Here is a 17,713-nt window from a genome sequence, read left to right as displayed (position 1 = left end):
ATTCTCCCCCATCTTCCCACATGTCTCATGTGGAATCACTACAGCCTCTTATGTGTAACAAAAAAATTACCTACCTTTATTATCTTGCAATCCCCCCAGTTTGAACACTGCCTGGACATCAGAGCTCAGTGCTTGGCTGCTGCACGCAGACAAAGCCAAAGGAGCAGCCTCTGCTGCCCCTCTCAAAGGCAAGAGGCCCACCTCTGTTTTCAGGGGGATGGAGCAATACCACAAAGATGATGGGATTGCAGCGGAGATAAAGCCCCAGTCTCCTCCCAAGGGAGATGGACTTCACTTTGTACCAGGCACCCTCCCAATCCTTCAGCCTCAAACAAGGCAGGTACTTTATTTCTGCTCTTAGAAGACATGCCTTAACATTGAACACCCTGCTCCACCTGCACATTCCTGAGCCCCACTATCTGTAAACAAGAGTCAGGACTGACAAATGTGGATGGTGCATCAGCGCGTGAGGCAAATGTTGGGTACCTTACCATGTACATTAAGATCTCTGGATAGGAGATGGTAACGAAAAAAACAAAACTATATTACAGATTACAGAAGGATACTGCTCGCATAAGCGACTTAAAGATCACCTTTTAATGATAAATCACAGCATCAGGAGTATTAAACACAGCATGACTGTGAGGGAGTGTGGACCTGGTGAAGATAAGGTGTTCTCCTCCCTTGAAATCTTTAATAAAAAGGTAGTGAGGAGACCAAGTTTATTTTTGCTAGGAATGCTCGCTATTTCTATATCCAAGGGCTTTTTGTGTTTATGAGTTTACTTATTTGAGATTCAGCATATATCTGCTCTTGAAGTTAAGAATGCCTGGCCCCTACTTTTTCCACAGGAAGGGAGAGATCAGCCAGCTTTCATTTAATATGGACAAATACATGATTTCAGCAATATCCATCACTCCAACTTCAATAATGAAAAGAAAAGTATTCCTCAAACTAAAAGGTTTAAAAATTTAACTACCTCCCTTCATCTTCCAGCCCACTAGAAGAAATTAAGTTGATGTCCTGCAAAAGATTTAATGGCAGAGAAAAGACTCTTCACAGCCTGTCTGAAACCAACAAATCACTGTTCCTGGAATGAGCTGTTGTATCCTAGGATAATACTGACAATAAAATCCATACACAGACATCGGTGAATGCATTTTCTGTTAAAAGGAACTAAGACTTCTTAACATTTATCACCCACAAGTCTTCACTACGGAGCCAGTTTACCCACCTGTTTTGAGGTTATTCCTATTTACACTGTAGACATTCTGAAGAGCAATAATATAGTGTTCACCCCCTACAGCTTTAAGTGATAAAACCACTTGTAAGTCATTGTGAACTGACTGAAAGCCAACTGCCAGGCATCTGCAGAAGAAAATGAGGATTTACTTTTTTTAATACCTGATGTTCCAAAACTTCTACTTAATATAAGATGAACGAATTATTTGCCTACAATGATATAATTGTATGCTTTAGACAGTAGAAAATTTACAGTTTTATTTGACCTCAGTCCTTTAAAAACTATAGCAGGTTCTTTGAAAAGAGTTGGAATCTTGCACACAAACAGGAATGACCACCAAGCAAGGGAAGCAGCCAGTCACCAGTGCAATGTAATACAACCATCCCTTGTAACCGTAGCTGCAATTTGAGAAGCACATCCTTCAGTGGTGGTGATGAGTTAAGCAGTCACAGCATCCAAGCCCAGCCCTTCCTCACACACATCAGTACAGTTTTGTGAAGAGAGATGGATCAGGGAACCAATAATGAGTCAAAAGTAAAAGCAGAGGAAGCAAAAATAATTTAGTTCTCTTTAACCTGATGTGGGCTCCTGGTCTGGTGCACCGGGCAGCTGCCAGTGAAAAAGCAGAGCAGCAAGTTAAAGACTGCTGAAGCCCAGGCTGCCCCCAGAAGAAGTGCTCTAACTACACTCAGTGACCCAATTACTGCACACTGCAGAGTACTTACCAACCTCTAAAAGAGATTTCGAGGCAGTATTTAGATTGATTTCCTTTTGCAAAATAATCTCCCAGCCAGGGAATACAGTTATATTTCAATAACATCAGAAAAATTTGCTAAAGCTTATGTCCTCTGCAGTAAACAATCCCTAAGGAAAGCTCTAGCATGCTTCCACAGCCAGAACAGTGCTCCTCCTTCATTTTCAACACTTTCAGGAAGTTAAACCCTTTGCAGCCTCTTCAGAAGGGGAATCTTCTGGTAAATGCTACGTTTCAGCACAGCACTCATGTATTTCCACTTCTTTTTCTGATCAAAGCAACTGCCACATGCTTTCTTACCTTTTAGAAGACATCTACTGAACGAGACTGAAGCTCTCAGGATTTACAGCTCGCCTAGACCAAGTTCCTTCCAGCATCAGAGCTATATCTGATGAAGATCTATTAATTTCAGCCCCTCCTTGAAAAGGTACCATCAAGGACTTGTCTCCCTTCTCAGCAGACCAGGATTGTGTCTCTGTCTTGCTGTTTGATATGGGAATCACAGCTGGTTGCAGCGCAGAGATGAGATAGGACATGTAACTCCTTACCAACAATGGAGAACAGCCCATGGATGGTTCCCTACACGCTTCCGACTACCTCCCCATTCACATGTCACCAGCAACCTCAGACAAGAATACTCATTGGCAAATGCTTTGCATTCAGATCTTAGACAACTTCCTATGTTTCCTGGACCATGATGCTCCAGGCAGTTCTAATTTACCAAAATACTGATTTTTATATAGCTCTAATAGAATGTTACGACATCACTGCGATCAGGTTCCCTTCCCCCCTCCTTCTTAAAGTCTACAAATCAACATACAACCACAGAACAAGATATTTATTAAATAAGTAATATGAAACTGCTTTCCTTCTCTCTTCCTTTATTTTGTGATTAAATAGAGGCTCAAATTTCAGCAACAGGTGCTTTTTTAATTCTGAACCAGAAGCCTTAGTCCTTCCTGGCCAAATCTTCAACTTTCCTACATACTGGCTTATTGACCAAAGTTAAGAATACGTATCCCAGGTAACTTCTGTTTTGAAATAGAGACGATAATCTTTCCTTTCAATATACTTGTTATTCTTTTATCACCTTTATTATCAGTTTCTGAAATCCTCTTTACACAATCTGGTTCAGCTCCACGTGATTTGAGCTCCAAAGCCCAGAGCAGCACCAAAGCCTTTCCTCTTAAAACACACTCCCAATTCTAAACCATTGCAGTGTGCTAACAAACTGTACAAAGAAAACAAGTTGTGCTGTGCCTTTGCTCCTGCACTGTACCTTTGACTTAGTAATTCCCACAAAGCTCAGTGAGAAGTTACTGGGTTGTCAATCTATCCTCTTTCATGCACCAGATTTCAGGAAAATGCACCAGAATGGCTGATTTACTAATTCTGCCCTCAGTACTATTTCAGGAGCAGATGTGATCTAGCCCAAGAGAATAGTCTCATTTAAATGAGCAAAATGCAACTACAAAGCTAGACTAAATTTAGTACAGCTCAGCCACCAAAGAAGGAACATTATGAGGGCATGCGACAGGTCTGTGCTCCCAGTACAGATGTGACCCAAACAGTTCACCTACACTAGCAAGAGGTGCTGCAAGGTGTAAAACATAATGCTGAAACATGGACGTGCTTAGGGCCCACTCCATCTTTGCATGATTGCTGGAAGCTCCATTAAGGTCATAAATACAGCGAGAGCTGACAATGAGTTCAAGAGAGGGACAGATATTCTCCCAGTAGGAGAAAACGCTCTTAACAACTACCTGTGGGATTATGAAAATAGGCTACTTAAGTATCTGCAGCTATTAGTGATATTGTATTGCCTGCCAGATCTAGGAGAGGTCTCCCTTTGAACACATGCTTGGAGTGCTTTTTCTTTTATCAAGGGAGCATAAACACTAATCTTTGGGGAGGACTAACAACACAGCCTGCCCAGCATGGTGAATGGACAGGCTTGTTAGCCCACGGAGAGCGTTAGTAACTTGCGGCATCAGCACGTTATGGGAGAGGCATCATTAAATCGTTACAGCTGTCATTTACTGAGTGCGTGCTGCACTGCCTGGCTGTCTGTACACTGAGACATCGTCAACCCAAGGACCTCACAAACCACACAAAGCAGACCGGAGGGGATTAATGCAAAGGCAAACAGGGTAAGGATCCTGCAGCATCACTACTGGAAACGTTCAAAGACAGTGGGAAAACTCTGCTGGACCACCACGTGTCACTAGGCTCCCTGAAACTACCCATTTGCCCACTTCAGATTGGATGCTGTTTCTTTCTTGCTTTACCTGTGGAGCAGCTGCTCTATCCAAGTGCTTGAGGAAGCTGCCATTTTTCTTGTTCTTTCACCTCTGAAATGTCACGAGCATAAGCTCCCTTTCTGCTCTATGAACACCTAAAATAACTTGTTAGATGCACGGGAAAACTTCCAGGAACATCAGCAAGACCAAGATGCATCCACTACCGCCCGAATGACAGATTCCATTTTAGGCTTCCAGAAGAAGAGTTTTAAGCAACTAGCATAATTATTTCTAAAATTAAATAACTGCAGACAAACAGTGCTGCTCAGCGAAACTGAGAACTCTATCAAAAATTAAAGGTAATTATAATTCATATGTAAAGGGCACAGCATTCTGCATGTTAAATCACCTTTAATTATATTTTCTGGATTTGTAACACTGACATTTGGATTCCTAACACCAAACTGATATTCCACCTTAAATAAAATACGCAAACAACTCTATTCTGAATCACCTTGAAGGCTTGCAAAACAGAGCTGTGTTTGAACACATTTATCTTTTTCCTTACACTCTTTCAACTACTCACCGAGACCACAATGTATGCTTGTGGAGTCAAAATTGGTCACCAAAGCAACAGCTTGGATGCCAAAAGCAGGATTTCAACTTCATTGCACAGAGAAACAGGGAGGAAAAGGTGATGACAATGCCTCCATTGTAGGCTTGAGCCCGCGACTCTGCCACACAGGGAACTACTAGTTGTTCATGTGTTGAATCCAAAATGAATAACTGGGAAAGGAACTGAAAACGAGACTTTGTTTTCTTTTAACTTTTGTTCCTGCTACTAACTGCCTTTAAAATGGTCCAGGCATTTATCTCAGACAGAGAGGAATGAGATGAGAAAGATCCCCAGCCAGATTGTCACCTCTCCAAGTGGGTGGAGAAAAAAAGGTAATAAAACAAAAATCTCTCTTTAATCAGTTCTCCTGAAGTCGTCCATTATGCATTTATCACCAACCCCTAGAAAAGAAAGTTTGTGACACAATTAATGTGCAGCACTGACAACAGACCTTGAATTCCTTCCTCAGGAATAAAAAAAACACCAACAAAAACTAATCCCATACCACAGCCCTCATCTCATGCAGTCAGCTAACCGTAGTTGTAGGGATGGGGAGAACAACAACACCCACTCTCGATAACTTTATTACTCAACTTTGTTTTTTGTTTTGTTTTGTTTTTTTTACAGAGCTTCGGTTTCTTTCCAACCAGTCCGACATTCTGCTATAAAAAGACTGAGAGTGTTTGTCTTCAGGTCATTACCCCCCCCTTTAGTGATGCCCTTCTCATTCCACACTCTAAGACGGCTGGTTATCAAGTTCCACAACCCAACAGAGGCTCAATTCAGGAATTTCCCTTCCTTGCCTCCTCTATTTAAAAGGTGTTACATTATCCTCTTCACAGTTTGTGGTTCAAATACTGCAGCTGCTAAATAAATATGTATTTCTAGACATACACACCAACACCTTATTAGAAATACTTACATTATTTTGGTGTGCCAAACAAATACTTGATTTGCCCCAGAGAACTGCCAGCACACTGCAGAGCCCTGGGATGTGGCCAGGGACATTTTGGCAGCAATGCTCCTGCCCGGTGAGTGCCCCCTGACACACACCTATGGCAAAGCCACCACTGCAAACCCTGATAGTCCCAGTAATGTTAGGCATTTATCACAGAACCACGGAGTATCCCGAGTGGGAAGGGACCCACCACAAGGACAATCGGGTACCCACCTCTGTCTCCACACAGAAACAATACAATGAGTTTGCAAAGCCAGCCTCAAAGGATTTCAGAATTGCCTATGATTGCCTCCCTCTCTGAGGTTTCCACATTTGGATGCACGTTAAAGGCGCATAACTGTGCCAACAGAGAAAGACAAAAAGCAAAGCTTATTAAATAACTCTGCACCAAGCCTGTACAAGGCCTGGAATGCATCACAGGCAGAAGGCATGGAAAGCCAGGATTTCTTAGTTTCTCTTCTTTGGGGCCACCTGTAAAAGATGACAGTTTTACCTGCATAGATAAGATAACCAGCCATGACCTCACCGGTGTGAGGTAACACTTAAGATTTAATGTGACCCCATTACAGCCACATTGCAGAAAGGCACTAGAGCATCACTAAGTAACTTAAGAGTTAACACCAGTGCTCACCGAAATGCTTCATCTGTGTCTGCCATCCCTAAATACCTCTCAGTCTGCACATGGGATGGTTTTATTGTTTTTAAATACACAGAGGCATGTATTCCTTAATTATACTTTAAACCACGAACAAAGGTCACGCACACACTTGCAGTGAGAGGCAACAACCCAGTCACCGTATGTTCTGTAAACAGCTTCCATCACTTCGACAATTACCAGCAGACCTTTAGACTTATGCATCTCCTGGCCCCTTTCATATTGGAAAAACATCATTAAAACAGATTAAAACTGCTATTCCAGTCAAACTGCTTATCTAAGGGTAGAAGAAAACGTGGACCTACAATTCTCTCCTTCAAAACAAACGATAACATCAACTTACTTCAGACTCATAATCTTGGAAGAAAATATTCTCTCTAATCAGAGACTGCTAAAACCTACACTCTCCCTTCTATTAAAACTATGTATTTGCATAATCACAGAACTGTTTCAAAGAAACATTTTTAGGATGGATAAACAGCAGTCATATGTGTTCAGATACACTGAATTACATTAAATGCTTTAATAAGAAAAATGTACAAGTACAGTTTTACAATTAACATCTGCTTTATCTTTTATATATAAATTTTCTTGTAAGATGACATTTAAGCTATATGCAATGTATCACAGTGCTTTATCTCACAGTGCCATTTTCCCTGGAGCGCTCATGCCTCACTTCAATAAAATATCAGCACACAAGGGCTTGAAACAGGCTTTACCTGCAGCACAGACAACTCCCAGCCTATCAATTTGTAAAAGCAGTGGAAAAGCAGCAAGAACAATATTGACAGATGGCCTCTCCCACACTTTCCCTGCAAAAGCCTCTGCTCTGGCACCACCTTCCCCACAAATTAGTCTTTGGGGAATTGATGGATAATGATCCATTTCAGTCTTTCAGCCCTTAAAAAATTGGGTAGGGGGTACCCCAGCTGTTTGGCTGTTGTTGTTTGGTTGGTCACTTGACTTTTCCCACCCATTAAACTAAACTCTGAATCAGGCTTCCACAGAGAAAAGAAAAAGAAATAAAAGAAAAGCTTAGCCATTAATGCAAATCATTTCCTTTTCCAGAACCTCAGCAACATCGCTAACATTGTTGCTTGTTAAACATACAGGACTGGAACCCCATGGTTGCATCTGAAATCCACAGGCACTGTTCAACCATTATCAGCACTTGGGGTATTTGGCCACCAAATCTCTGGCAAGACTGGGACCACAGCATCACTAAATCTATCCTCAGTGTTTTTATGTTATTTTAATCTCCACTCATTCTTTCTACCAGAAAGAAGAGACAGCACCTTTGGGTCATCTTGTGAAGAACCAGCCCTACTTTAGCAGGGCAAAGTGAAAGAAAGGTGAAACAAAAAACACCATCTGAGCTCTGCAGGACCTTGGTTGTCCTTGCTTCCACTTCCCATGAGGAAGCCATGACGCACCCAAGGCACAGAGCTCTCAGCTCCTGCCAATCTACAGGCTGCAGCTCTCACCTTGAGCCTAGATTTAAATCAAGGGATGCATACAAGGGCAATGGGTGCTCCCAACCTCAGGGACATCAGCGTCCTCAAAAGCAAAGGGTGCACCGGGGCTGTTGTCATTACCAGGTGTGTTTAATTACTGCAATTACTGGCAACCAGGAAAAGGCTGCAAGGCATTCAAAGAGAAAAGGCAGCACAGGGGAGCACAGGCCATTCCAGCAAGCGTAAATACTTTACCATCTGCAAAGTCACTGGAATTAAACAACAGTTTTGAAAACCTTCGCTTATTCCTCCCTGACGACACCACGTACGCAGGCACCTACGCTAACCCTATCACCATGGCATCCTCAGCATCTCCATGCCTATGCTCTGATCGATGAGCCGCACAAAGTAAATAGAAAGAATTCCAGGCAGAAAGAGTGGAACACATGGTGCACATATACATGAAAGCAAACAATACTTCAACCAACTGTTATTTTTATCCGTATGTAAACAGTACCACACTGAAAAAGTAAATCTCCTGCACCACTCTTGCTGTCAGCCTACCAAAAGAGAATTATTTAGCACTGCAAAGGAAAATACATTTCTTAAGAGCCCAGCATCTGAGCTATGAGCAGGAGGCGGCTCAGGGAATTCAGGGTGTGAGACACACAGCCACACAGAAGGTTCCACGGGTATAAAGCCTCCCATCAATTCAGCCACTGTACGATGGGCACAGCTGCCAGGGTCTGCTCCTGCACCAGTAAGGGGTGGAAGGCTGAGCTCTGGCCCATCCCACAGGCAGCAGCAGGCTTTAGCAGTCAGCGTGCAGCATGGCACTGGGACCAGTAGGCTCTGAGGGAAGAAGTGAAGCTGACTTAGCACTGTGGAAAAGAACCTTGAGGGCGATGGCCCAGCAGCTCCATCTGGCCATGAGACTGCAGGATGCATGTCTGATCAAAGCTCCTCTCCTGTTTCTGAGCAGTACCAAAGGTTTCTCTTTTCACTGCACTTGCAACTTGTTCTGATTTGATTCAGCTTTTCAAAGGACAATGAAAGCTCTGACTTCCAAACAGGAGTTTAACAGATCTTCTGTGCTGCAGAGTAGGTGGCTGAACTACAAAGTTGTTCGCTTTCCACAGTGGTGAGCCACGGCCATTCCTTTAACATGGGGATACCACCTGACACAGACAGACACCTCGGTGCATTAATTCAATCTGCAAGCCTACAGAGGAAGGACCAGCTTTGACCCATACTACTGTGGCAGTGAGGAGAGCAGCTCTGGAGGAGCAACAGCAGGAACTTGCTCCTCCACCCGAGAGCAGCCATAATTAGGAAGTGATGGATGTCGCTAGTAAAAGTGAGTGATGTTTTTCAGGAGCTCTCTCATCTGTAACTGCACTGTTTTCAGATAAAATAACCCTTTCTGTCAGACAGTGTCAGGAATGTCTACAGCCAATCAGTCACCCTGCTATCCAGCTAAAAAATATGACGTACTTGTCATAACATCTGTAGCATACATTTTATCAGCCCTTCCTCTTTGTGTACCTCATCAGTTAGGGTCTCCCATTCCAGTAGTGCCAATAGTTTGTACTCCTGAAATCAACAGATAGAGATTTCCAAAAAACCCAACTGTGGTGCAGATGAAACATCTTCACTTGAGCAATACACCTTTCACAACAGCATAAAGCAGCATTCAGACCTGGAGATAACAACCACAAAGCAGAACTCAGGAGAAAGCCCTGTTCTCACCTCCACACTCAGGGCAGCAAAGCAGAACCACCACAAGAAACAGCTCAAAAGAAAGTCAACAAGATAAACTGGATCATTTCAAACTCGGACAGCATAAAATTTCACACTATAGTAACTTCGTTTACAAGATTTTGACAAATATTAAACAAGGAGAACAAATATCTAACACAATTAACAGAGATTACACGTACGGTCTAAAGTCTCCATGCCGCTGTGCCAGAAAGGCACATCCCACAGGCAGGACAGGCAGTTTGGGCTGCACAGACCCCACAGGCTGTCACAGCTATCAAGGGAGATACCAACCCAGCTGCTGCTCCTCAGCCACGTTCCCCTTCCAGCCTAATGGAATTGGCTCTAAAACCCAAATAAAAGAAGCACCCACCATCAGCTTGATTAAGGAAAAGGGGACAGCTGAGCAAGACAGAGTGCTGGTCTTTGTGAATGCTTTGTGTGGTCACCTGTCAAGCAGACTGGCTATGTTTTTAAGCAATTAAATCAGCCCTCAGCAAAAACCTTAGTGTTCATTTCTCAATGTTCTAACCCAGAAAAACCTTTCCAGAGAAACAATTACATTAAATTGTCAATAAGGTTCAGCAAACAGACTACCCATCCAAATGGCAATGCACTCTGCCTCTGGAAGTCACCTTACAAAACCGGATGGAGCTTAAAACAAAGTTAACATTTCATTACATAAGAGACATTCTTGATCTTTAAACACAGCCAATGTACATTAATATTTAACCATCACATGTTACAGATTGCATATCACTATTACGAGCTCATAGCTATTATTTTTGCAAAACATTAAGAAACAGATGCTGAAGTCATTCATCACATGTCTTCTATTTATTATGATGGGAAATAACAAGCTTCTCTGATTAGGGAAATGTTTATTACATCACAAGACTACAGTTTCCTTTGAGCACCCCACTCCAATCCATGTGCTTGATTGCAAAGGTTTCTTAAAGGCTCTAAGCTGACCACCAGTGTATGCTAGAAAACACTCCCATGCTTCTAACAAAAGAAAATGCCAAAGCACTGAGGAAATTTATACAGCTGATTATAGTGCTTTCTCTTGCAAGTTGGTTGAGAAAACAAATGTCTTTATGCTAACAGACTCTACTCAAAGGGAAACAACCTTAACAATACTTGCCCCTTTTGAAGCACTGATTAATGTTACCTATAAGAACACTGCCACTGACCTGAGGTCTGTCATTCTGAAACCTCATCCTCTCAAGAAAAGGAAGATGCAAGTAATTTACTGCACCACAGGGTAAGACAGACGGTAGGGTCCCCCTAGTCCAAACAGAGTAGGGCTAACATCAAAGTCAGACCAGTAGTCCCAGCAGCCTCACTTCTCAACCCCTATCCAGACCCCAGTCATGACTAGAGCAGCCTTCAGCCAGCCCCACACCCCAGTGAACCAACAGCTCCATGTCTAGGGCTGACCGGCACTGACTACAGCAGAATTTTTACCTCATATTTAATTGTAGTCCTGCTAATACTCTCCAGATGGAGTTGGTTCTTTCTGTAACTGTTAGGTCATGTATAGGTGGTCATCCAATACATGTCCCAGAGCGCTCTTTTGCAGCTGTGCAGCTTAGCCACATCCTCCCTGTTTGGTATTTCCTCATTTCAGTTCATTAAGTTGCACATTGCAGGCTTCCAAAATGCCTTTTCAGTCTGCCATGACCACTTAACTCTGGACTCAGCTTTATAACACTTGCAGCCCCTCTCAGTTTGGTCTTAGCTGCAGATCCTGCAAGTACTCCCCTGCCCACATCAGTGAAGAGAACAGCAAACAGAGCTCAGCCCAAGACAAACAGGGGTGTGTTCATACTACCCGCCTTGGTCCCCTGATTTTTACAGCAAGTTTTGGTAACTACTCTCCAAACACGGTCTTTAAACAGTTACTTGTTTACCATATAATTAAATATGTATGTGTTCCTATTCCACAGAAATGCCACAAGAGGTTACGTCAAAAGCTACCGCTTTCCCCGGTCCCTCACCATCATCTTATCCTCCAGATTCCTAGAAACTGATTAAAAATTTTCTTCCAATTCTCTAAGCATCACAGCTAGACTAACCAGCCTGTTATTCCCCGGACCTCCCCTTTTCAAAGGCAGGTACCGCATCTGCCCTTTTCAGTCCTCCAGGACCTCTCCTGCTCTTCACAATTTCTAAGAGATAATTGTAAATGGTTCGAAGGTTGCTTGGCTAGTCTCTGCTGTACCCTAGGGCAAATTTCATCAGGCTCTGACTATTTGAATACACCTATCTTATCTGCTTTTTCTGATCTATCCTTTTCCTACTCTGTACTTTACTCCTATCGCCTCATTTAAATTAATTTTAATTAATGTGCAGACACGCTCAAGCAATACAATAACTACATGGAACCCACTTAGTATTTTATCTTTCAGCTGTAACGTTAGCAAAAAGCCCCAGACTACTCAGCTATCATGACTGTTTTTTCCAGAGATGCAGAAGAACATTTCAAAAACAAAACAAAAAAAAAGCCCAACCCAGATTAGAGACTGTATATGGCGCAGACCAACTCTCAGCTCAAGTGTCTAAAGGGAAAACATTAAGAAACGTCAATAAGCTCCTTTTCTTCAAAGATTAAAAGTTAACCGCATATTAGAAGGAACACCTTTCAGTGACTAAACCAGCCTGTTTCAGCTTGATACATTAAAAAACACAACACTTCCCCAGCAGATAAAACATTTGATAACCAAATGCACAATTTCCTGTGCCATTCCCTGAGTTATCTAGCGCTGATCACTGCCGGGGGTAGGGTACCAAATTAGACTGACCGCTGGTCCAAACCTGCGCAGCAAGTCACACCGCTCTGTGAACAGACAGCTATCTTGAAGCACATCAACATTTTAAAGCACCCACCTGTTATAGCTATAATTTAACTTTCATCAACTGGATATTATCATCCTTGCAGCTGAGACAGGGCAACTTATTACAGGAGCATAGCTAGCCTGCTTCTATGCAAAGCAAACCAGACAGCCTTAGATCATCCCCTATGATTTCTGTTTTTTTCCTCCTAAATGAACTAGGTGCAGTTGCCATATCTCAGCTGAAGCATCATAACTTCCTAAACTGCTCCTTTTCCACCCTGACAAACATCAGTCTCTGCTCTGTGATCCCCTAAGCAGGACATACAACATTAATGGGGATTCTGGCTGTCATTCTCAAAAGCAGTTAGTGGTTTTAATGCCTCAATTTCTAACGTACCCAACCTGAAAAGCTTTAAAAGGTCCAATTTTCAGGAAATGAACATTCCAAATTGCCCAGTGGTGTCTTTTTCTCCCCTGGTTTTTAAATCCGGTATCTGGTTTTAACTGGAGCTTCTATCTAGAAAATCCTTTTGTAAGACTAAAACCTCCGTACCAGCTAAAAAGACACAAATATTTTCTTTTGCTGGCTGTGAAGAGAATGCAACAAATCCACACATCCATCCAGTTATACAAAATACAGCATCTACTCCAGAATCTGAACCTGAGTACTTTCCTTGAGTGATACAGTGCAAATCTTCTCTCACAAAATCACAATCTTTCAATGAAATCTGTTTTACTGGACATAACAACAACAAAGCTTAATTTCCTACACTGGCAGGCCAACCAAAGAAACACAAGAAAACAGAACTTCCAACCCACGCATGCCTGTATTTGCTTTTAATACAAATATAGCCATCAGTAGCCCCTTTCTTGCTACTTGCTTCTACTGAAAAAACAAATCATTATTAGCAGAATGCACTGAAATTACCCCTGAACTAATGATGACTAGATAAGTATGAAGCGAGTGAAAAGCCATGCCAATGAAATGCTGATCACCACCTAGGCTGCCATTCCATATTTCCTAAGTGGAATAACTCAAGATCAGTTTTAGTAAGGGCAGCCTGATACCATGCAATTGTTCAATCAAAGGACAGCAAAAACAATTATTTCAAGTTTCCCTAGAAATCCACAGCCTTGCCTGAGAGTACGATGCGATGTGGCTCCATCCCGCACTGCCGCACAGCACCCAGGGGCCCATATAACTGCTGCTGCAGGAGGACAGCACTGGGAGCCAGGCAAGCAGCTCTGCACACAGTTCCATCTGATGCCCTACACAGCTTGACTTCAGAAGTCTAACCCATGCTAGGTGGTTTCAACTGAGCTTATGCTGCTAGACAGAACGAAACCAAGTTAATTAGAGTTAAATGTATCCTCAAAGGAGATCTCAGTACCAAAACTTCTTATGCACATTAACTTAGGTAGCATGTATTTTTAATGAGTTCAGCACTTGTTTCAGGTTTAAATAAAAAACAACAAAAACCAATGCACACACAGCATGGCAGCTATTCAAACCCATTGCGCCACAGTGCTCGCAAGTGCTGACTACAGGGGATGGCAAAGTTACGCTGCCAGTTATGGTGATTCTACCTTTATTGCATAACCCTCAGATAGCTAAATTAATTAAGTAGGTGAAGCGACAAAACAAAAGCCACCTACCAATATGCTGATTATATAATAGAAAAGGAAATGAAAAAGACCAGAGGGCTAATGCTCATGTTCAATTTTGCAAATATGGTTAAGTCTTGTAACATCTCCAGCATCTGTTGATAGTGTTTTTCATAAATACATTTCTGAAAACATATATCCATGCAGAACAGTTAAAGCATACATCTTCAAAGCAGAAATGAGTTTTACTCGCCTAAATTTGTAGCTTTAAACCCCACCCTGCCCTCCCTGCATGCATCTCCAGCACATACAGTGTGAAGCCAGGTAAACTGCCAGCAGCCGTGCCTTTTGGGTATCAAGCTGTTAAAACACTCCGCTCATTGTGAGATAAAAGGGCCATAAAGCCCAAAAAAACCATAGACAGCCCTACATGAAGAATGCTGAGCTGTGCCAATGAATTCAGCCGATGCCCTTTGGAGGCTGTCATTTAACATACAGCCAGAAAATACTGCTCACCACACTACAGCCAGACACAGCAGCTCCTTGTTTCACACTAAGAATTACTGTGCTGTGGCCCGAGTGGCACAACACAATCAAACTGTAAAGTCGAATAAGGTTTGTGCCTGTGTGTTGTAGAAACACAGCCTATACTACTGAAATGCCCTTAAATTACAATATAGCATCACATACTGCAAAGTGCAAATCAGTTCAAAGACAGAAAGATTTATAGAATTGTAAGAGAAGAATCTTACTTTGATGACTATTCCTTTACTTTTTTATGTCCGAATCAAGAAAACTGATCATGCAGAAGCTTCATTTTTAACTGCAATCCCAATGCCCAACTTTCAGAGGTAACGTTGCATGAAAAAAGAAACACAAAAAATCCCCCAAAACCAGAACCACAGACAGATAATATTATGCCAGCAATAGCTTGTGCAAGTAGAAAACACTGGTTTTAGGTGGTTGTTTTTGTTGGTTTTAATCTTTTCAAACAGTCTTCGGTTTGAGTTTATTACTTTAAAGACTGTAACATTTAAATTGAAACTTTACATATTTTTGTATATCCCTGAAAGAGCAGTGATACAATAATCCCAGTCAAAGTGAATGTCAAAATTGCTTCCAGATGTAGTGCAGCCTCCAAACTCCTGGGAACCTAATCTGAATTTTGCTAATCTAGGTTACAATTTATCTTCAGGGGCTCTCCTGTAAAATCATCCCTAGATACTTTGGATTCAGGCTGACGTGATTGAAAAAGGTTTCCTTTTTCTCCTCTCATTCACCTGAACAACACAAATATACTCTGTGGTTTTTTTCCCCAATTCTCTTGTAACCCCCCTACCCACAATGAGATGGACTTGATTAAGGAAATTACTTTAGAAGAAACCCCTGCAGATAAAATGTGACCTAGATCAGGAGATTCTGCCCAATTTCAGTTCAAAATAGTTGATTTACTTTAAAAGATGTTACTGCATGCCACTCAAACTGTACTTTCAGCCACATTTTGCATGGGCTAAGTCTGTCATTTTTATTTCCTAAAACCCGATTCTACATTAAGAACGACAGAAGACCTTCTTGGGGTCAGCTGAAAACGTACATAATTGACCACACTCAAAAAGAAAGGCTATGAAATTGAACAGAATAGGACCACTGATGAGCTGAAGAAGAGCATGACCAAAGCTGTCAGCTCAGCTTGCATGTAACACCACTGCTGCTCTGGATCCACCAACTCCTCTCTCCTGACTTGCATGAGATGGGGATGTGGTCTTCACAAACTGCTTTGCAGTGGGAACATCCACTCTGAGCCTTTATGCTCACCAAATGCAATCAACTTTGAGAAAACACATGCAGTATGCCTTGCCAACAAGTTCTTCCCTGCTCTTCTGTTTCTGTGGAACACAAGATTTCTGCAACCAGCCCTGTTGTGCATGCAATCTTGTGTAACACCTCAAGCGTTAGAGATCCATATCTCTAATCGGAGAGATGAGTTATGAAGGGTGACCTAGTCAATAGATAAAGAATTGGCTGGCTGGCTGCAGCCAGACAGTTGTGGTCAATAAATGCAGTATGTTCAGCTGAAGGCCAGTGACTAGTGGCGTCCCCTATTGGTTCATTTTTGATCTGGTGTTCTTCAACATCTTCATCAATGAAATAGATAACTCTGCCTGCAGCAGAGAGGTTGGAACTAGGTGATCTTTAAGGTCCTTTCCAACGCACACCATTCTATGACTCCATGATAAATGGCACATCCACCATCTGACTACCGTCTCCTAGAACTGCCAATGTTTGATTAATGCCACCTGCGCCCACCAGAATCCATTCCAGAACACATTGAGCACTAAAGCTCTTCTCTTGCTTTCTTTCAGCTCTAACAAGCAGGCTTTCCTCACCCTCCCAGGACCACTCTGCTGTGCTTCCAAGACACACATACCTCCTCTAAGTGCTTCGGTCTCCATGTAAGCAACAAGACTAGATCCTGGTATTAGAGAAATCTTGTTTGTTTCAAACAGCATCTTAGCTAATGAGTTTTCTCTCCCCTTCTACACTCCACAAATATTGGGTTGAGTAATGCATAGCCTAATTGACTGTTAAGGTCACTGGCCAGCTCTTTAATCTTATTTAGTACACTTTGAGACAGTTCATGAGTCATTAGGGTTTCATTCTTGGGGACACAATGACACATAATATACGTTAATAAAGAGCATAAATATAATTCAATGTGTGTATTATACAGACTACAAAATTAGAAAGGTAGCATTAAACATTTCTTTGCAATGTTATCATTTTAATAACATTGCTTATTTTAATAGACAATAAAAATATTTAATTGTGAGAGCCTGCCGATGTCTTTATAATTTGTTATGCTCATGCAGCTCTAAGAAAAGGCAGTAAAGTCACACTTTAAATAACAACCTGAGGTGAAAGAAGGGCTCAAGGGAAACCTAGCTCAAAATCTCCCTATTTGAAGAAAAATAAGTATATTTCTTCAAGCTGTTATTCATTATATTTGACTGTATGATGTAAATTACAATTCAGTGCGCACACGTCGAACTTTGAAATACTTTTGAAAGGGATCAGTATCGCTAATCGGGCACTGAAATCCAATTTCTAGGAGAATATCTGGGTGCTCAAAAGGTGAACATTTTAACTGGCTTGAAAAGACCTCAGAAAAATAAAAGTTAAACAGTAATTATACATAAATGTGCTTGAAAAACTTTACACCTGCCTTGACATGAATCCCATCTTTGCACGGATGATGAAATTCTTGGCATTGCTTTAGGTGATTGGGATGGCATTAGCTTAGGCAGGGTAAGAATGCAACAGCCACAAGCCCAGACAGGTAGGATAAAGGAGTTACTGACTCGAAAAAAAAGCATGACAGCTTATCTGTTGAAAGTCTAAACATGTTAATCATTTAACATAAACAGATCTGCTGATATTTTTAGAAAGACATTTTAACTCATAAGTAACAATGTTAAAAAAGGACACCAAGAAAACTAATCATACTTTCCAGAGGTTGTCCCAGCCATTTGCAGATTGTTTCTGCTAATAATCAGACCAGGAAGAAAAGAAAGAGGAGAAAAAAGGACAAGGAA

At 41.8% G+C, this 17,713-nt stretch overlaps 1 protein-coding gene across 31 annotated transcripts in view; it reads right to left on the bottom strand.

The window, feature by feature from the left end:
* Positions 1–17,713, bottom strand: part of PTPRF (protein tyrosine phosphatase receptor type F) — a 332,623-nt gene that overhangs the window by 234,587 nt on the left and 80,323 nt on the right. The window lies entirely within an intron of this gene.

This window comes from Coturnix japonica, chromosome 11, assembly GCF_054131305.1.
Source record: "Coturnix japonica strain WE chromosome 11, WE-NBRP24, whole genome shotgun sequence".
Taxonomy (NCBI): domain Eukaryota; kingdom Metazoa; phylum Chordata; class Aves; order Galliformes; family Phasianidae; genus Coturnix; species Coturnix japonica.
This window is presented reverse-complemented; position numbering and strand designations above follow the sequence as displayed.